The sequence below is a fragment of the Cottoperca gobio genome, chromosome 19, assembly GCF_900634415.1.
Source record: "Cottoperca gobio chromosome 19, fCotGob3.1, whole genome shotgun sequence".
In the NCBI taxonomy this organism is placed as follows: Eukaryota; Metazoa; Chordata; class Actinopteri; order Perciformes; family Bovichtidae; genus Cottoperca; species Cottoperca gobio.
Window position 1 is genome coordinate 10,542,238 of NC_041373.1, and position 22,306 is coordinate 10,564,543.

General features: G+C 42.1%; 1 protein-coding gene across 4 annotated transcripts in view; it reads left to right on the top strand.

Annotated features, from left to right (window-relative positions):
• Positions 1-9,467: 9,467 nt before the first annotated feature.
• The window catches only part of ctbp2l (C-terminal binding protein 2, like), an 88,352-nt gene continuing 75,513 nt past the window's right edge, over positions 9,468-22,306 (top strand). For 3 of the 4 annotated variants that reach the window (XM_029456141.1, XM_029456143.1, XM_029456145.1), the window contains exon 1: positions 9,468-9,807. The gene's annotated coding sequence lies outside the window, so the exon portion shown is untranslated. Of the gene's footprint in view, positions 9,808-17,257; positions 17,279-22,306 lie in introns of those variants that run through there. The other variant, XM_029456142.1, reaches the window with a different exon arrangement.

A 22,306-nucleotide genomic window follows, 5' to 3' on the forward strand; every position in this document is an offset into this window, starting at 1 on the left:
GGTGACATGTTCAAACAGGGAAAGGTGAGATGAATCAAAATGCAACTCAACAGTTTCCTAATGCTTTGACCTAATTATGCACCCATTCTTCTGCCTTCCTTTTTCTCCACACGGGCTAGTCATATCCCATTCAAACATATTCAGGATTGGTTTTGATGAAAAAATCTCTGCTGATTCACTGGTTCTGTGGATTTTAGCTGACTTCAATTGAATTTACTTGAAGATTTAATATGTATTAAAACATCTGCAGGAGAAAATTCTACCACCATAAGAATCCAGAAGAACGTTTTCCTTTATTGATCGGCTGTATTAGTGAGTGCTTCCTCTTCAGGATGCTCTTAAGGTTGGACATCTCGTCTTACATCCTCATCCTGACCACGGTAACCACAGCATACAAACCCGGTGGGCAGGAGACTGCACTCGCGTGCACCAAAACGAGCATCAAAGAGGAAGAGATTCATGACGGTGGTGTATTGATCCCTGAGGAAATATAAATCATGTTTATAGGAAATTACTTAGATCACCTCACGGACGCGGAACTAGATGAGCATGTGCACATGCATGGTGGAAAAGGGAGAAAACATCGATGCGTGCACAATATTAAATGTGGTCTATAAAATACTGGTGACAAGTTATTGTTTTTGTACAGGATACTGATTTAATCTCTGCGAGGAAAACAAAGCACCTGGTATTTTTCCAAAGCGCTGATGTAAAAAGCGAGAATATAGCAGAATAGTTAAACGCAAAAAAATACAGATTTCAGACACTTTGCACTCATGATGCCCAGGCGGGAAAGTTGCACGTTGTCTTATCGCTCCGGTCCAAGAGTGTTGTAACACACCACTGAAAAAAAACTGAGACTCTATTACTATTACCCTAAATGAGAAGAGCAGGAGCTGAGAAATAAAAGAAAATGTTCCAGTCGTTGCCACCACCCTGCTCCACTGTCTGGGCCGACATTAATGCCGAAATGAGAATGACCTCATCATACGTTCAGCCAAATCATCATAAATTACATGATATTAACTCAGCCAGACGGCTTCTTATTTTTTTTTTCTTGGGCAGTTCTCCGTTTTGCTTGAGTTTGTGGTTCTGTGCCCTTGTTATCTGGCCCTCCAGACTGTACTCTCACTGCGAGGCAGAAGAGCAGAAAGATGGCAATAATTCATTTTGTGCCACGCCACAGGCAAGGCTCTTTTTTCCCTTCTGCCCATTACCTCCAGACCAGACTCTGCGTCTCAGCAGGACACCGCTCCCTTCCACTCTAGCCCAGACCCACCGTACTCCAGGGGGGCTGAGGTTAGTGGACGACACACTCGGATTCTGTCAGCGCCACCCGCAATCATCCAAGGTACTCCGCTGCACCTCTAGGAAAACTGTGAAAAAAGATGGCAGCCTCACAGTGAGTCTGAACGGGGAAGCAACGGCTGATTTCTTTCTCTTCATCAAAAATAAACTCACTTTATCAAAAAATACACATCACTGACTAAAATATTGATTTGAATTCAATGTTATCTATTAGCTGAAATCAAACAGAAGACATAAAAGCACATGGAAAATATAAGCAGGGAGATGTAAACTGATGATTTAAGACATAAAGTCAAAGATATGTAGATTGTGTAAGAAATACAAACATTTAAGCAGCAAAATTACAATAAGTTAAGACCCTTATAACCGAAAGAAAAATGACCCAAGTTGTTTAGGAAGATGAAAATGAAACTTCTTTGCAGAACAAAAGCCATATATATTTTGCGAATAGCTATTTAGTTGTTGGCAATATCCAAAAATAGCTTTGTATTCTATTATGGTTTGTTGTTTCATCTTGAAAAGGAATGGTGTACTTCCAAAGGTAAAATATTCTGTTTAAAAAAGGCATAAGTTTCAATTACAGCCAAGTGTTTTTAAATGAGAAGACACACATCAAATCCAAGATGCTTGGATGTTTATGAGTCTAGAGTGGCATGATGGAAAAGCTCTTTTTTTTTGTTGCAATATTGCCACAGGACCTAATTTGTTCCTCCGGCAAGCATTTGGATTTGGTTTTTATCTTTATTTTGACATGTTGTTGTTCATGAGGAGAGCAAAAGAAATATCCCATTAACAGGCTCTCTCCTATCTCCCTACATAAATCACTGACATGGAAATGAAACTGTTCCGACAAAAAGGGAGATGGATAGAGGAATACAAATGCAGAAACATTACACACACATTCATCCCCCCCCCTCCCCTCCCTTCCCCCCCCCGCTTCACATAAATGCACTTCAGCAATTGGAACAACTTCTGAGTAGACAATTAGGAATGCAACAAAAGTCTGAAGTGATTCAAAAAGGGGGGGGGGGGGGGGGGTCTATCTGAGAGGACTCTTGTACATAATTACATCTGAGTTGCATTATTTTTACAGGATGGTCGCTCCAGCTAATCAATGCTGACCAAGCTGTCGATTCCTTATTATTAAAGTGTGACAAAGCCATGGATTTCTGATTACTCTGACAACAATTATATTTGTCTTGGTGTTGTGTTTGCCCCCCATAAAAAAAAAAGCAATCAATTTTTTTTTTACCTTGGCAAAGGATAAGACTTGTTTCTGATTGGCTGGCAGCTGTCAGTTAAAATCCAATAACAAGACACCTACAACATAGTTTTGCTTTCCTTGTAATGATATCTTTAATGTTTATCAAGCAACACGAGTGTTCTGGATCATTTATTAATACTATATGTTTTTGCAGTTTCCCTAAATACTGCAATATTCACAAAGGTCTAGGGCTCATGGGAAATAGTGTTCGTTAAAGGCCACCAAAAAACATAAACAACGACATTAGATTTGTTTATCAAAAAACGTCCATCCTTATCTCAAGTGAAGCAAGTCCTACGACACGACTGTTGTCCAAGGATGTATTTTTAGGTATCAGCGTAGTAACAAATGTCATACAGGTTTTCAGAAGTTCCCGTTTCCATTCGGCTCTCTATTGAAACAGAATGAATGGAGAGTTAAACTGACAAACGAACGTTAAAGATGGCTGAACATTCTCTTTTAGCCTGTGGTGAGTGGCTATAAGAAGAAGAGTGATGCTCTTGGTGATGGAAACTTTCACCGCCCCAATCCCATACATACTCCTATCACTCACCCGGAAGCATGTGATCATTGATATTTGTCCAGTTTGTTCCACATAAACTCATAGATTGACCCGACGCTTTGACAAGAGTGAGTCGCTCAAAAGCACAGCCTTTTATACCACATACCTCCCTGAGGAGCGGCTGACATTTACTCACTTAAATCTATCACGTCCTCTAAGTACTCCTCTGTATGCGTCTGTCACTGCTACTCTCATTGGGGTTTTTGGGAGAACTTTGGCCTCTAGCATATATTTGTCTACAATGTGACCCAATCTGAAAGATGCTCCAGCTTAGTGATGAACTCTAGGAGATCGCAGCTGCAAAAACAGCCCACTGATGCCGCCTACAGAGCTCAAATCCTTCTGAGAGACAGAAAATATGACTCCCCTGCGGTCTGACGTACATGAGCCCCTGCGACATGCAAACCTGGATATAAACAAACCACTTACTTGAGATGAGTAGCTGCATTTATCTAATCTTGCCTGCTTTTGGTCATGTTCCAGTAATTATGATATCACTCCACAATGTGTAGGTATACTTGAAGTAAATGTTGGGTGTGGAGAAAGTCTTGATGAAGTGGATCCTGATAGCACCAGTGATTGGCTAGAACACAAGTCTCTTTGATCTCTCTTAAAGGTTAAGCATAGTGCATGTAATTTATGTTTAATTCATTTTCTGACTTTTTCCAAAACAGAAATTCTTTTGGGAGCTGCTTTTTCATCTGACTGAATAAATAATCTTTGACTTCTTTTGGTCTGCAAATAAGAGAAAAGAATAAAAGTGACCACCAATGAGCAGGAAAAGCACAAAAAAGCAACTCTGGTAAGTAATGTTCTCGCAGAAGGAGAAAGCAGAGCTACACAACATGGCTTTCACCAGCAAACGCAGAGGATTAAATAAGTTTCCCTTTGAGAAATTAACTACTACACAAAGTGGAGATAAAAGAAGAGACAGAATAACGAGGCCTGTTTGCCTATTCAGAGGGTTTAGCTATGTATTAAAAATCATACCGTTAAGCTTCCTGACATATGCTAATGAAGTGATGTTTACATTTTTGATTCGCTGCCTAAACAAAGATAAGACATGCTCTCGGAAAACAGCAAGCCCTGCAATCCAAACACATCCATTGAGCTTGTCACCAAAGACATGACAGCTTTCTTCCCTACTAACAACAATGAGCGACTCATTTCCATATTAATGAGAGAAAAGAAAGGCAAGTGGTTGGGAGGGGGGGCGTTGAGCATGGAGGGGGCGATGTTGCTTCTTGTTGTCTTGGCACCTATTGACAAAGTCTTCAAATAGGTTGTTAATGACCAGCCTAAAACACAGTAAGCAGCCTGTGGAGTAATCATATCAACATGTTGCGTATGCATGTCATGCTGCGTACTGTCGCCATGCCTCCGATGCGGTTGCTCCTAAATGTTTGGTATTGTTGCCACACATAAGGCCGACGCACGCACTCAAGCAGGGATACTTGTGTGCACATGTACACTTGCTCATCCATAAATATCACATAGAGCGCTTAACATTTTGTACATTAAGAGACATCCTCATCCAACAGGAAGCAGGCTTCAGTACACCCAAAGGGTAAATAAAAAATTAGCAGCTCAAGAGAACTCTGGGCCAAATCTAGCGGGGATATAACACATCTGTTATATCACACAGTTACTACTCATACCTTTAACACACATTTCTGTCATCCTAACCTCCAAGCTACATATATTTTATTCTTAAAATATGGACTTGAGTCAGACTTAAAGGGGCACTGCATTAATTTAACATGTGTTAAAACAGTTGTATAATGTCTTCTGTGGGAACTTTGTTAGAGGGAAAAAGTGCCACCTTTTATGTGGATGTCAATTAGTGTTGATGGTAAATGTAGTCCATTGGAGCAATAAATTGTGTGTGCTATATTAACGAGAAAGCTGAGTTTGCAGCCGCAAAATGTGTTGTTCTTCCCGCATTCAGCGCCGCCATACAAGGAAGAACTACAAACTATTTCAGCTTGGATTTCTAGTCTCCGCCTCTGGCTAGCCAGGGGGTGTGCGTGCTCTTGATGCCGCTCAAAAACAGAACTTCCTTATTTCTTTTCGCTTGGCTCGATTCCAACCGCGGAAATGGCGTCCCAAATTATGAATACAGAGGATGTTATGGACAAGGAAACATTTAACAGTGTTTTGGGATGACTCGGATATTTATTTAAGCCTGCGGCCACATTAACCATATAGGAGGACATGGTTGGCGGGCAGCATCAGAAGCTTGTGTGCAATGCATCCTGGTACATGTAGGCACCTCTCAGCTTTCTCTGTCAATATAGGTCACACTGAGGAATGTATTGCTTCAATTGACTACATCTACCATCAACACTGATTTGGACATCCACATAAAAGGTGGCACATTTTACCCTTAAGTCTGAGGGAATAACCTGAGTGACATCATCAGGGTGTTTAGGCTTTGGCACAAACTTTTTTTGTTTGGGAAGTGTTACCATCTTGCAGGTTTAAAAAAAAAGAAATCTTAAACCTGCAATATATTTTTTGGCCTCTTGGTGGCAGCGGGAATACTTGTTAGCAAACAGTTGCTAATTTACTCATCCAGATTTGGAGTCGTGTTCGTGGCCACCTGGTGAATGTAAATCCAATATTCTCTTTTAGCTTTTGTCTTTGGTTTCTACCACCTCCTGAGGGAATTATCTGTCTCTTTAGCTGCTAAATGCTCCACTATGTTCACCAGATAGCCACTAACTGAGTCTGTTTGCCGCTTGGTGCTGAATAGCTGAATAATACAGTGAGAACAATACTATGACTGATTTAAAGGACAAATGTAATTTTAATGGTCAGCATTCAGAAACCTGCAGACCTGCAGTTTGCAAATGAAGGCTTGTAACTTGACTTGGTACACAATATTTAAATCATGTTCCATTATGAAATAGTATCAAGAGGCTTTTCATCAATGTCCCAACATGTACTGTATCTGTAGGGTTTAAATATATTTGTTCCCCCATTCTGTGTTTTGTGTTAAGAGGCATGACTCTGAGAGGCATCTCTTAGACATAATCTTCCAGTTCATTGTGCATGTCATTAGCCTCCTAAATTACAAACATCATTAGGAGAATTGATTCAACTTAGCCTCCTGGGGGGCTTCAGTCTGCTGTTCCTACATGGCGGGAGATCATTTTGAGTGTGGTGTCAATCCTATTTCACAAGTTCAAGCGGACCCATTGGGGGTCTGAGCCGTACACCCCCTCTTTATCCCTGCACGGTGAGGCCCCGCCACCTCATTAGCAAACAAGGGTAGACTGTGTGTGTGTGTGTGTGTGTGTGTGTGTGTGTGTGTGTGTGTGTGTGTGTGAGTGTGTGTGTGTGTGTGTGTGTGTGTGTGTGTGTGTGTGTGTGTGTGTGTAGCCTTTATGCATGTAAGGCATGTTTCAGCCTCTGAGCAGGGGAGATGAGGCATTGTGGCACACTGACCTCTGCAACAACCTCAAATGCTGCAACATTGTGGGGGGCTTCGCCGGGTCATGCTGTGATACCGGTGAAGACTCTTCAAAACAAGAGGACCGATAAAAGAAAAATGTTACATGTTCATGTGCCCTATAATGCTGTGGTATTTTAAGTTACTGTATTTTCTATTCCTTCAACCAAAAACCTGAGAAAAATAAATTGTGGTAACTTACCAAGACATGAAAAGTGTAACTATGAGTCGGCGCATACAAATAGTGCCTAAGCAGAGTATGTGGAGGGAAATCCTTTTGATAAGAGTCAGCTGGGTGGGAAGAAGAGTGCCAAGGGAAAGCAACAGAGGTATAAGACAGGGATTGAAAAACAGAAAAACGACTATAGCTACAAACACACACACACACACACACACACACACACACACACACACACACACACACACAGCATGATAAAAACATGAGAATTAGAACAAATTCACCCCTTGAATTCTAATGTCCATGTTGCTTGTATTCTGAAACCACTAATTCCAGCCCATGTAAGAAACATGGTGGGGGTGATGTGCCTTCAATAATTCATCTGGAGATTGATAGATGTGAGACTCCAGAGAGCGCAGTGTGGATAGTGTGTTGCTGAGCTCTCCGCAGAGACTCGCTGTGAACTCTGCCTGTGAATTTGTGAGTATGGAGATCGGGGTCAGAGTTCAAAAGGAGAAGGTCTGATACGCCGCTACATCGGACCCATACCTCCTCTTCTAATAGGATGCCACAAATCCCTTAGATACTCAAGACTCATCTCCATCTCCACTGAGATGTTTTATGTTGATGATGCAGTGGATTGGATGTGGACTGCAGGGCACACACAGCTATGGTTTTGCATGTAATTAAAACATATATATAAAGCACTTTCTCTCTACTGACATTGTTGCTTAAAGAGGAATCTATACTTGTTACGCTCCTCATCAATACCATAGTATATTGCTTAAAGTACAACCGAAGAAAAGGTTGATTCTTTTTCATAAAGTATAATTGCTGGCTTTGATTTAACTCCAGATCTGACAGAAGAAAACTGCATATTCTCAGAGAGCATATGAGCAGTGGGAGTGGAAGAGATTTCGTCTTTTTTTTCTTCACATAGATTAAATTATCTGCTTTTGTGTTTCTCAACGTGTGCACTGTTTTTGCAATGCATAAGAAGAGAGTGCCTTCAAGGTAATCTGAATGTCGTTGCCCTCACATAAAAGCTATCTTTTTCCCAATTTAAACACAGAGTGTCTGAAATCACCAATGATTCTTTTTTCAATCAACTCCAAACATCAATAAAAAATCATGGCTGTGACATTCAAGACCACAATTTTGCCACATCCATTTTCTGCATAATTATCCCGCTGAGGGCTTGTCTTTTTGTGTTCGACGCTGCACACCCCCACGTGTAACCAGAATTCTGACGAGAGGTGGACAATCATTGATGGACAGATCAATACTGGAGCATATGGAGGCGAGGCAGAATATAGAAATGAAAAGTGGAAAATGGGAAATAGATAATTGAACTCACTGAGTACTTCGCACAATCTGCTGCCATTTATTTGACCTCATAGAGTGACTACGCAAAATGCAGAAATTAAATATTGAAAGCCACAATGTAGCATAGCCATGGATATCAGAGACAAACCCTTCATTGATTAATGTAATGATGCAGATCAATGCTTGTTCTTTGCGCAACAAGTTCTAAAAAACGACTGTAAACATCAATTATGCGATGTCGTCCGTGATCCCATGTGTTCACAAAGCACTGGGGGTCACATGCTTCGCTTTATAGTCTTGCCAAATCAATCGGGCATGGGTCAATCCAGTATGTACAACACAGTCAAACTATATTTAGCATCGCTAAATCAAATCGTCTGCCATTACAGAAGCCACAGCACTACTTGCAGAATAATCCCTGTAGAGAAATCAAATGAACTCCTAACATGTGTTCTACGTTCTTACCAAATGTAGAACGTAATGTGAGCACATGTCAGAAATACAAATATCACAGGCTTGCAGGGCCCTATAACATCTGAGTATTATGTTAAAGGAATACTATAAATAATAGATTCACTGCAGACTTGAGCAGCACTGACACACCTAATTCCATATCGGGACATTAAAAGTCCCACATATCTGTCCATGAAGACAGTTTGGAAAATCTGACGACAAATGAAGTGATATGATTGTGCTGCTTAAATGTGAGTTTATTTGTGTTTTTATCTGCATCTGCTTGTCGCTAACTTTGTCTGTAAACTGTTTGGCGGTGGACAGGTAGTGCACTGTAGCTTTGTCACTGAAAACAGATGCTCGCTAAGCCTGAAAACAGTAGAGTTGAGGTGTCGTGGTGCTGGTTAACAGGACTGTAATAACAACATCCCTAGTTTCAGCTGAAAAAAACATAAAAAAGGCCATAAAACTAAAAATATTTTGAAGCGCTCAGTGCGTTAAATTAAAAAAAAAAACTCAACAGTAAAAAAGTCTTTCCAGAAGAACAATCCACAGACCTCAATGTCAACAGTTTTCATTGGGACTTGGTCTTTAATCAAAAAGTAGTTGCAAAGAGAACAGGGAGATTTGAGGATGTTTCACAGTGACAGGGACATTGAGGTGATTTTCTTTAGTAGGAATGTGAAGACACTGGAAAAGAGACATGGGGGGGGGGGGGTGCTTCCTGAGGATAGAAACAAGATTCCCCATTTGACCACATAATTCCTGCTAACCATGTGAGCAGAAGGTGTGTGCATGTGTGTGGTGTTAGTGGTGGTGGAGGAGGAGGGGGCTATTTTTTCTTCTTGGTTTATGTCATTGGTTTAAACGACCCAAGACCCCGCCTTGATAAAAAAAAAGGAGAGTTAGACTGTGTGACTACAGCCAAAAAGAGGGGGGAGAGAGAGGGAAAAAGAAAGCAGTGAAACAGTTACACGTACTCGGCGTTTACGAAAATACGCTCGGTCGTGTTTTAATAAACAAGGACGCGTAAAACACATTGTAGCCTGTTCCCCGTGAGGTTGTCACTCCTCTCTTCCCGGCCGTTTCTTCCCTTCTGCTAAAAGAAGCCGCTTTTGTAGCGCGCGGAGGATTAATAAGGTGGAATCAGAATTACTCCAAATCTTCACATGAAACATTTCTCCCCGAAGCGGATGATGCTGCCGCCGACGTGTGCCTAAAAAGTCGGCTTCTCAACTTGCCGTTAGACGTCATTCGTCCAGGTAAGAGACTGCATTACAGAAGCAACACAGCTTTTCACATTTAATTCAGTTTTTAATGTTTCAAATGAGTTAGCTAAGACTGAGCTACTGTCGGGTTTCAGGTCCGCATACAAGCTCTGACCATGTGTGTCCACCTTACTGCGCCATGAAGATGGGGAATGGTCGGGTGGGTTGAAGGCTACACACACGGACATTATTTCTGACCACGTAAAACCTAACGTAACTGTCAAATGTTGACACCAATAGCCCGCGTTTTCCCTCAATGCTGCCATTAGTGTCTCTCACCTTTTTACATTGCAAAGGTATTCGGAAACGACGCGGGGACTATATTGTTGTTGCTTAAAACGAGACCCCGTGCGGAGTGTGTGTAGGTTAAAAGAAATATAGGAAGTGCATTATTAGAGTGTTTGTTGAACCCCTTTGGAGTTGTGTGTGTGTGTGTGTGTGTGTGTGTGCCTGTATGCTTCCCAGGGAGGCTATTTGCTCATAAAAATGTTCTAATACCTCACACTTGACCCGGCTTACTGAGTTTTTGTAGGCAAAATAGTGTTGTGAAAGACGTCACCCTGTGTAAGCTTCTGCGCCGCTTGCTGATGCTTAGCCTGGGCATCTTTTAAACACAAATGACTCTGGAGCACATCTGCTGTTCAAACTGCATCACAATGTCACTTGACCTTTCACATTTATTTGTTTTAGCAAAATCTTAAGACTTTAAAGAAGCTTCCACACATCATTACAGAGGATCAGAGGCTCCCTAAACTTTTTTTTTTTCATCCCAGGGACCCACAAGTGATTAAAGCAGTAGATCAAACACCTGCATTTGATGGCAATTTTCCTGAGGAATCCCACCTGAAATGATTTTGTGGTTTAGTGTTGAGAGTTGCAGAAATGCATGTGGGCAAAATAAAGTATGGAGATAGAAACGTCATCCTTTTGCAGTTTATTGTTGTTTGTTAATAAGTGAGTGAAATGCAAGTGAATGCGAGCCTCATGTTTCAAGGGATGTCCCCATCATGATCCCCCTGGAGGCTCCAGGATGTGACTTTGAAAACCACTGGAGTAGAATAATGGACTGAGTTTTGTAGTTCCCACTCTTGGACGCTTTGCTGTATCTTACTCAGGCAAATTGATCTTGTTTATAGTTGGCGAGCTGCTATCTGCGATGAGGATCTGGTACGGTAGCTGTTTGTGTAAACTTAAGAAATAGTCAAGAAAGTGCTTAATATGTTTACAGCCACTGTTGGGTGCCGACAGTCTATGAATGAGCCGCTAATTGCTTTGTGTTAACTTGTTAATTACACACACTAAAATATTCTGACACATTATTGGGCTAATTAATTCACTGATTACTCTGAAAATATGACAACAGGACACGTGTTGGATTAATGAAGGACTAGAGTTATCTTCATTTCTTATCACTCATCATTAAAGACATCATCGGTCATTTGTTCTCGTCAACAAAAATGACAACACCTAAAAAAGTAATCGTCATATAGTTAAAGTGGTTAATAAAAAATAAAAAAAGAACTTTGATTGTTAGTCCCGCTATAGTAAAGTTAACAATAGTTTATTATTGATGCCTGCAAGCTGAATAGAGAATGACCTTGGTAAAGCAGCTCTTTGTCTGTCCTATGGGTGCCCATGTGCATGTATTGGACGAAGAAGGGGGGGGGGGCTGATCTGGAATATAAGGCCACTACAGATGTGTGCAGCTTGGACATCTGCTCTGTTGGCTGCCATTGTCAAGGAAGCAGTTAAGATGGTGGGCAGCTCGGCACGACAGGGCTCCCTTGTCAGAAAGCTCCATTAAATTGCTCCGGTCACCAGTACAGCAGGGAACTGCTCATAACACTGAGTAGTGTTCGTTTTTCCTCACATGCCAGGTACATTCACAATCATTACTGGTCCACAGACCTTCTTTTTCCCCCCTCCTCGGGACAATCAATTCTTCATTTATAACCAACAAACTTTCCATACATAAGTTGACATGGCAACATTTATTTTGTAAATGTTGCAGAACCCCCCCCCCCCTCCCCCCTCCCCCTTTTTCCGCTTACCTTCCCCCATTGTGAGTCAGTGTTATCGTTAAGAATGGGGACTGTCGTATTTCCAGTGAGGAAATTGAACAGACTCAGTTAGTCGACGGCGTGAAGAGCCTGCCCTCTGCCATCCTCTCCCGTGTTGCTGAGCAGCACCCTATCACTCAAGGCAATTGAACGTCTCTGAGGGGACCTCTGTTAGCCCCGTGCAATATTTATTACCATCCATCATCCCAAGACTCTCGCTCTACGGGTGAATAACAGTGGCTGCTAAGTTTCTGTGTTAAAAAGTTCCCTCGCCAGCGACCATTAGGACGGATATATTGGAGCAGCTTCCCTAGAAGTGCTGTGGTAGCGAGACGGAGCATGTTTCAGAGTCCCCGCATACCCGCTGGGGCTGTGGTACCGAATATGTCATGGATAAAACTCTGACTGGCTGAAGAGCTGCCTGAACTTGTCTTTTCCTTTTCTAGTTTGTCTTCTCAATAGGTTTTAAGTGCTCCAATTAGTCGGCTGACAGAAAATAAATCTGAAATTTTGCTAATTGATTAACTGTTTAAGCCATTTATCAAACTAAAATGCCAAACATTTGTTCATTCCAACCTCTTAAAATGTGAGGATGTGCTGCTTTTCTCACTTGTATATCATTGTTAATTGAATGCTTTTGGTTTTGGACTGTTGGTTGGACGCTATACGTAGGATGTGACCTTGGGCTTTTTCAAAGTTGTGATACACATTTTTCACAAATCTTTGACATTTTCTAAGCTAAACAATTAATAAATGAATAGATAATAGAAGTAGTCATTAGTTAAAACCCTAGTTTGATGCAATGCATCCGCCATATTACAGTAATGTATCCGCACAGTTACATACATTGTGGTATACAATTTAATTCCAATATTTACAGCATTAAAGGCAACAGACATAGGCTTAAAGCAAACACCTCTCTATCTGCCGTGCAGTTATTTTCTTTGTAAGTCTTTCTCAAAGCAAAGATGGAAACGATAATGATCTAATATTCACCATAGGCTTTAATAAGGATCATCTAATGTATGCATACTGTGCTACTGAGCTGGTAAATCCTGCCTACATGTCCTTTTGATTGAGAGTGAGTGCGTGTTGTGTGAAAATAAGTGTATCTGTGTGCGCTCACTACCTCTCGATATAGTCTTTGATCCTGCAGAGATGAGCTGGGTACCTTTTTCTTTTTTTTCTTGAGTCTTTTCACTCTGATGAGATTGTTTGTTTGTCAGAGTTAAAAACAATTGCGATGAATTGGATAGCGATTGAAGCTATATAGATGGGGCTGCACTGTAAATGAACGCCTTACCGTGCTCCTTTTAGGTCAATTTGAATATGTGTTTTTAATTGGTCTCTGAAGGCTAAAACTTCTCTTTTCTGCCTTCCTCAAAAGTGTCTGCATGATGTGACTATGTTGAGCTGAGGCGCCCCGGAGAAGCGGTGTTCATTTGAAGCCCAGTGAACATGCTCATTATCGTCAACCAAGATTGATTTAGCTGAAAGCTGGGGTAATAAAAAAGAAAAAAGAAATGGAGGTAGAACTGTAAACTGATCAAGACAGTAATTCTTGCAGCGCATCGCTCTCAGTCAAAACGAATAAGTTTAAAACCGAGCGCTGCAGAAACTACTCAGTATCTTCTCTGCTCATAGCAACTAAAAGTGGCATCGCTCAGCCGGAGCTACTCTCTCAAGGCTTCAAAACTCCTCTTACCTTTTTAGAAATGGCATATTGAAAAGATATTTTAAAGAAACATTTTGCTTGTCATATCCATCTCTTTGCTTCTCTGTTCTCCTGAGGCACTCTTCATCTTCATTTGTTTTTAGCACATTGTGTGTGTTTGTAGGGGGGGGGGGGGGCTATCAGATTTTTTTTTCCCCCTTACTCATCACTTACTGCCCCATTGATTTAATTTCATTGACTGTGGTAGCAATTGAGTTTTCTGGAACTACACACTGGTAAAGAATAATTGGAGCCGTGAATGTCTTTTTCATAGTAACGGGAAAATGGAACCCCTGTGCCAGCGCTATTCTCTGTACCGTACAAAGGGACAAGATCCCGCGATAGGGCTTGTATAAGAGATCTACAGTGTTCTGTAACACAAACAGATGTATTTTATTCTGGCTGAAGCTAGTAGAGCTGAACCTCATGTGGTTTCAGCGCTGGCGAGCAGCAGTTTCTGCAGTTATTGGATTGGATGTAACAGTAACTCTGTGCTTTTATCCTGCACCACTCTACATTAGTATCAGGGGAGAGTGAGGTGGCCGTGTAATAAAGTGGAAGTGCATCGTCTTTCAGCCATGTAAAAGGTCAAGCAATTCTTGTACAATGGCCCCTGTTGGCGATGTCAAAGACAGTCCTGTTAGCATTAAGGTATGATGTCGTCCGGCAAAAGAGCAGCACAGCAATTAGAGTTATTAATTATTTTCTCACAACTTAATACTCTTTCATTTAATGCATATTAATTGATGTGCTCCCGAATCCACACTCTTCATAATCCACCAAGGATTTCTCAAAGGCAAGCACAAAAGGCCTTTATTATCTTAAGGAGGAACGTGGTCTTTTGGGACGTAAAGTGCCCCCGCTCAATTGTGCATTACATTATGACACAGTCGTAAGTGAAATGAAATTACAACATATCATCAGTGCGGTGAAGGATCCTATTGAATAATCACCACGGCAGAGCCATTGTTGTAATGTCAGACCCGTTCTTTTGGATGTGATGGAGGGGGGGGTTTATGAAGTCTTCATGCAAGGGAGTAAAAAGCAGTTTCAAGGTTAAACTGTGTGAAGGCCAAATGTTTGGGGAGGGTGGATTAATTTCATGTCCCATAATGTGATTTGCAATATCTCCTCTCCTGCCCTTGGTTTCTTTGGAGATGCGCTATCCTGATGAGAGCTGAGGGCAGGGGGGTTGGGGGGTGCCGTAACTACGCCTGCATTTATAAGTGTTTACAGGACTACTAAATGGCATTACAGGAGATGATGCATGCTTACAAATTTACCATCATTTCCCAGACCCCTTCTCATTAATGAATACAAATTCAGTGAGTGTCCTTCTGGTGCGCCGTAGGAAAAAATGTGCTTTCTCTCAAACACACTTGCATACATAAATACATACAAACGGGCAAACACAGGATGGAGTGTGGGGGGGGGTTGGTTCCAGGGAAATCACTGTGCATCATTAATTGCAGGGCAGGCTATGAAGGAGAGAGAAGGACCACCATGATAACGGCAGCAAGATCCCTCGCTGCACAGACGGCCTAAGAAGCCCGCTGTCCTCAAGACTTTATTACACAGTATCTGCAGCTTATCCTCGCGTATCTGCATGTCAGCACAGTTAATGAATCTGTTGGGTTGTCCCGTTCTGTGGCAAATTCTATGTCGTACTAATGTCTTCATAGATATCCGGGCATTTCATACAGCGCCATTTACATAGATACATTTGACAAAGCACAAGGAAACCTCACAGTATGTGTGCAATACGAAGAAGTGATAAAATCAGTGATTGAGGTCAGCATAGGCAGTGAGTGGGTGGGCGGGCTGTAGGCTTTTCGTGGAGGGTGTTATCACTCGTAGCGTTTCCTCCCCACTGTGCCTACTGTCATTTTACTTCCCTGTTTTAAAACCTCACTGCTGACATTCAACAACGTGTTTGAAATACAGGGAGAATCAAAGCGATATCCACTAGTGCTGCTCAGATCAAGCTTCTAGATTATGACCTCACAAAGACACGTGATACACACTGAAATCATCACCAACTGGCAAATCCTGCAAGATTGTATTCAATAGATTATACAGTGACTGTTTAATTCTTTGTAATTACTGTAATGGATTGTGACTTTAATCTTAGCTAAACTTGTCAAAGTAATTATTTACCCATTTGTGTCACTCCATACTGCCGCTGTTGTCACTGCTAACTCCAAAGATAGCCTTGGGAGGGGGGGCGGGGGGGTGTAGTCAGCCATGTGCCCTTAGAGCCACGTCCTTTCACCTGACACTGAAAGAGGTTGTGCGGAGGTTCATGCAATCCTCCACCCCCACCCTCCAGATCCCACCCACCATCGTGCAAGGCAACCCAACCAACCACTAGGAGCAAGGACATGAATGGTTTCCTGCCTGCAAAAATTGCCCAAATATCTTTGTTAGAAAGAAAGACCAACTTATATCTGGAGTTGTAGCTCGTTCTCTCTTGCTGTAGTGAGGGTTTTGCCTCTGTGCAACCTGTTTACCCAACAAAGTAATTATTTAGTTTTTACCTAACGAAAAAACAAACCATCTGGTCTATCGAGCTCCACCACATATTGTTATAATCCCAGATACCATCAGCAGGACGTAGGCTTGTACGTGTGAGCAGAATGAACCGACGACAGTCATGATTTAATTTGGTACAAAAACACTTCTAAGATTCAACGTTGTGTACTTTAGAGACGTCTGTCTCACACTGCCGGTTCCTCAATATCGACAAAAATGATAAGCAGCTGGAAGTGGAAGGGATTAAACTGAACATAGCCCGACTCATTCACACCAGCAGCAACAACAGAAGAGTGTTGAAAGATAAAGGAGCGATGAGGTGGTCATGTGTTAGAAGGACAGAGCGACGAGCTCACACTTGTCTTAGAGGCAATGTTAAGTGGCCCTTTTTTACCGAAATCAGAAAATAGGAAGTAGACTAAAGCAACCACTACGTATAATTCCAAGGAGATGGTGCCTTGTCACATTGTTAAAATCAGTCTTTCAGAAAAGCTATTTTTCTGAAAAGACTTCTGAAGTGTTGGTCGTTGAACGTTAGCAGCTTTTTTTCAACTGTGTGTTAGGTTTGCCACTGTCTGCTGTATCATCACTGTTAGACAAGCCTGCCAGTTAAGAGTGACACACTGTGACAGGTCCTGTGGGCTGTTTACAGTTGGGGTGCTGGTCGAATATATGTAGGAAAACGTATGCATGCTTTGAAATTGGTTTTCCACTCTTTGCTTTATATGTTGCCGTTGTGTCAGAGTAGCGAATATGCTCTGTCTGTGTCACGGTTTGCTGCTTTACTTATCCAGTCAAATCTCATCTTGTTCCCCTGTGAAAGGAGAGAATTGCATACAAATGCTGTTTCAGGTGTCTGTTGAAACATGTCTTAGTATTTTAAAACCTCTCCCTGGACATTCATTGTGCACTCTGCTAGAGGATGACCCTCTCACCTTCTTTTCTTTTTTACGTGCACAAACGCATGACAAAACACAATACATGTCTTTCCTCTCAGCTGTGATGTAGTCAATGTCTCCGTGCATGAAATCACTGTTCACTTCCTGGTTTCCAGGAATGGCTATATTTCATTTAGCTCTGTATCACCTTTCCTTGCAGTGAGTGAACTCAATATTTTTTTGTTTTTGGATTGCAGTTGCAGTCGGATCCAGAGCTGAAGGTTTGTTTCCACCTCTCAATAACTTCCCTCTTTGGCCAACTGTTAAGGTGTATTCAGACAAACAACTGCACTGCAAGACAAAAGGTTGCTCCTGGCTACTTTTTTGGCAGTGCGTCGCCACAACATCCTACCACACTCATGCATTATCAAAGCAAGCTCACTTACCAGATATTTGAGATTTACCTGTCTATAATTTAGATGTAAAAGAAAATATTGCAGCTTTTAGGACTTATACAACCCCACCTCAAGGGTGTGAAAACAGTCCATGTGGGGTCTTTTTGGCATTCAAACCGGACATCTTTTATCCCCTTCCAATACCGTACAGCAACACCGACACAGGCCTGTAGTGCTGTTGTTTTCTGAATGCGGAGAATAAAGGTCTGCTCAGCTCCCTCCCACTTTCTAACACCTTGTCCTCTTACGTTTTCTCTTCCTAAGCACGTATCCATCTCCATTCCCCCTCCACCTTAGTGAAGATCTCATTGCTTATGTAATGTCTCTAAACATTTGTGCAGCATTAAGTGTAGTCAGGCATGCCAAAACTGTGCAAAACGTCCCTCTGTGCACCCCATAGACGTGGGACAGATGGCAACCCTCGTTCCTAGTCTTGTAAACTGCCTGTGACAGGAGAGATGGCGGCGCAAACACAGCTGAACTAGGGCAACGCTAACTAAGGCTTTGCAGACAGTGGTGGACACAGTTGCATGCACACTCATCAATGAGATGCTTATTATCTCATCTCAGTTTGCTGCTCACCACATTGTTTTTGTCTGTTATTTACAGCATAGTGTTTTATTGATCGTAGATTCATGGGAAAGTTGATAATCAGTGTATATGCGCTGCCGCGTTGCTCCACCTGTGATCCAGGTTGTAGCTCACCTATAACAAAGGCTATCAGATTTCTCGCATTGGGTCATCCATCACGATGTTAAAGAAGGTGACCTGGAGTTGCTTTTCTAATTCAGTCGTTAATCACCGCCACAGCAGAGTGTCGGGCACTTTCACTTTGTTCCCCACTAACAACTCTCTGGGCAGAGTCCATTACGGAGTAAACAGACAGTGAAACACTGAAGAAATGAATGAAGATGCCCAGGGCAGAACCCCCAGAGGTGAGATCAAATGGCAAGCTCGGTGATGATGAGGGATGTTTATGGCTGGCACTCTATTAAGAGGAGGCTCTTCCCTGCTGGCGTATAATGAACATCTACCTTGTGAAATGGTTGTTCTAAAGCTTTTTTCCTTGCACTAAATTACCGGTCATTTTCATCAGAATGTGCACTAATTGCTCTCAGCGGCGAGTCGGGGGAAGGGCCACTGATGGAGAGAATGAGTTTTAGGGTAACTTGGCAAGGTGACTGGCTTATAGCAACATTAGCCATGTTGATTTGAATAAATCTCCAACACCATATTTCCTCCTTTGTGTGTTAATGAAAGCCAGTTATGTCCTTGGAGGACGATATTTCAAGCCTGAACTCTTCTTCTTTTTTCTGTGGACACGGTAACGCCTCCTCCAGATGTCCCCCACCACGGGAGGCTGTGAGGCAAATGCAAGAGGCTTACCGCCAACCACGCACAAGCACAAACACAAACACACAAACAGGCACACAGACACACACAGTCAGATCACCTCTGGGGGGGCCACTTCAGCTGACCTGTTACGAAATAAGACAAGAGCAATAATAGCAGAAATAAGACTGCAGAGCAATTTTATGTTGTTTCTATCAAGAAGAGAGTTAAATATTGCTGACAAAAAGGGCAGTGTGTGTGGTGGGGAGAAGGAAAAACATCTCAGAAAGGAGAATGTTTTCGGAAACCACAGACAATGTACCATCTGCACACGGCGGGGTGTGTGAGCGACACTGGACTACTGCTGTGAGGAACTATTGCATTGTTATTAAATGGCTGTTGCCTCACTGGCAGCCATATTAAAGCCTCAGATCCTGTGCCTGATGCAAGGCAACAAGGAAGAGAGAAGAGGGGGAGGGGGAGGCAGGGGGGGGAGTAAAAAAAAAAGCTCAAAAACCAGCCTGGCCTTCTGGACATGGTGACACGATGTGCAGCTGCGATGGCACAGATTAGAAGATGGGAGTACAACATTCTTCAAAATGAAAAGGCAGTAAATAGGCTTTTTTTTTTTTCAATCTCTGTCTCTCTCTCTTTCTCCTCTAACCTCTCTACCTCCCTCTCCCCGCCCACCACCTTTATTGGCTCAGCATCTTATACAAGGTGCAGCGAGAGGACAGCTTTTTTTGCACTCAGTAGCTGTGTCTTAAGAAATGCAAATACAGCAGCTCAATCCATACCGGCTCTTGTTGTTGGGGGTCAGATTTTCTTTGTATAATAAACTTTTCCTCACACTCACCATGTTCACTTAAATCTATCTGTACTCCTCAAGCAGTTAATCTGCAAATTTAATTACATTTTGCACTGGCTATAAAGTCGTGTCTCTCTTTAAAAAACATTTTTTATGCCCGAGCAGTCTGGATCCACTCCTGCTATTGCAGCGTGTTGACTTATTGACGCTCGGTGCCCTTTGTGCACACTGATCTAGTGGCAGACAGTGCATGAAATGCCACTGAAAAGTAAGAGTTGATTAGCGCCCGCCCCTTGCTCTCCCTCATCTCATTCCCTCACACTCAGGGCAGTAAAAGGACTCTTGAGATGGCACACTCGGCTAACAGTTTCTTGTTAACTTTCTTTGTGCCGGAGGTTATTGAATGCATAGTCACTGAATTCTTGTCTCTGATTTATGCCTAGTGTTCTATGCACCTTCTGCCTATATTGAAGGAAAAAACATATATCAAGAGATTTCTTTTCTTTCCTCTAAATGTTTACGACCCTGTACAAACTGCAGACTTTATTGTCTGGCTTTCCCATTCTGTCAAGGCTAGCTTAGTTATTTCTTGTACGTCCCCTTCAGTCTAAAAAGTTGAACATTGGAAAATCCTAATTATTATATTTAGGTGGTTTTTCAGCATCCATTGTTCTAGGCTTTTTTTTTTTTTTTGCCACTAAAATAAACAGACACAATAACTTATTATTCTAACAATTGTTAAGGTAATGTGTAGAAATGAATAGTATAGTGCTGGGATTGATTTTTCTTCAGGAAGCCGTCATGGCAAGTGGCATACAGTACATTGTTGAATAGCATTCCTCCAGACCAATCGCAGGTTTACGAGCCAAATGTAGCACGGGTGGCAGAACTGGTTTCATTAAGGACACAGTATATTCAGGCAGTATGTGGTAGAGGAGATAAGAGATGATTTTATGCCATTACAGTAAGCAGTTATGGACTAATCACTAAATTCCTCATTATCTTTCCAACTAAAGGTAAATGCTTGGCTTGAAAAGATTGATGAATATTTGAGCAATACATGTCAAATTTGGAGGCAAGCGAACTGCAACTGTCAGATCAGTAGCTCAGTCAGTCATCTCCCTTCTCCAGCAACTGTGCGACGAGTGAATGCTCAGAAATGTGCACGTGAGCGCGAACTCCTCGTTTTTGTTTTTTTTTGTTTTTTCAAGGGGCCTGATTTTTGGAGCTGTCTCCCCGCTTGACGGAACCTGACATTTGGAAAGGTCTGTTAGGAGGATTTGTTTGCGACAGCTTCAAATTACAGTGGCACAGAGGGAACGGGAGAAAGGAGGAAAATGGCTCCTGCTTATTTAAATGTCACTTCTACGAGGTGAATGCCTAAGCTCAATTTTATTTTTTTAGCATTGCATGGGCATTTCTCACAATGGAAAAAAACATTTATTGCCATGTTTTATTCTGTGCGTGTCTCTTTTTGTTTGGCGTCTGTTTCTGCGTTATTGGCAGCGGGCTTTAAGCCTTGTGAAGCTTCGCCAACATCTTGACAGTAACCACAAACCATTTAGTTGTTTGTTTTGTGTAGGTAGTGACTGAAGGACCAATCACTTGGGATTTGAGGTTCATGCTGGACTATACATGCTGCAGTAAAAAACACATTTTCATTTTCAGGCTCTCCCACTCTCCATCTCCAAGTGCAGGAACAAGGCAAAAGTAAGAAAGGAATCACTTTAAGTACCATCTGGGGGTGGAAAGCAGACAAGGAAAATAACCAATAAGTGTGCTGCAATTTCTCTATATGTTGAGTGATTTCTCTTATGTAAGAACAGGTTTTTCCCAACAAAGGCTGTTATTTCTTACCAGCACTCTGTGCACTTATGAGTGCATAGGGGTCTCTGCCTGCCACTGACCTTTTTAACAAGGATGGGAAGACCAAAATACACTGAGTGTCCCTCAGTGATGATAGTCAAATGTCACTCAAACTAAAGGACTGCAGCCAGACACTCATACTGAGCTTCCAACAATAGTAAGGAAGGAGGAGGTGCAGAGCCCTCCATCTCTTTTTCCTTGACAAATGGCTGATGACACTGTTGGATTAAGCCCTCACAAGTCATGCCAGCTGCTGGAATCAGATGACAAGTACCTCCATTTCTACGTGTCTTAATCTGTTTCCGACGCTCCCAGCTTCATATATAACTGGAATATTCATCACCAAAACGCTGTCTGCAAATGTCAATAAATGATGTGACTTAAGTGACGCCTGAGCTTGACAACTGCTTTCCTGAAAGGCATTTGCCCTTTTGCCTACTTTTTAATTTCGCCCTACTGCCATGACACACTTTTATTGAAGAGCTGTCTGCAAGTGTACCGCAAAGACTAGGGGCTATACATGGCCGAGCTGCTTCTAAACTTCAGTCTGCACAAGTTCCCACAGTGCCAAATGCAGACTTTTAAACTCTGCTACTGCAAACAGAGCATCTATTTTAACAGAGGCATTTCCCATAATTAAACTAATGCATAGGAGAGTATGCTGGGGTGGGCTCCCCTGATTAATGGAGCAATTACATAATCCATTACACTGAATTATGAATGTGCTAATGATGAGCTCATGTTGGGTAATGATTCCTGGAGTTTGCTTGTGTAAAATATGAAAAGGAAAGCGGAGAGGACTGCCTGTGTTTGCAGATGTTCCTCTAATCACACGGAGGTAAGGCTAA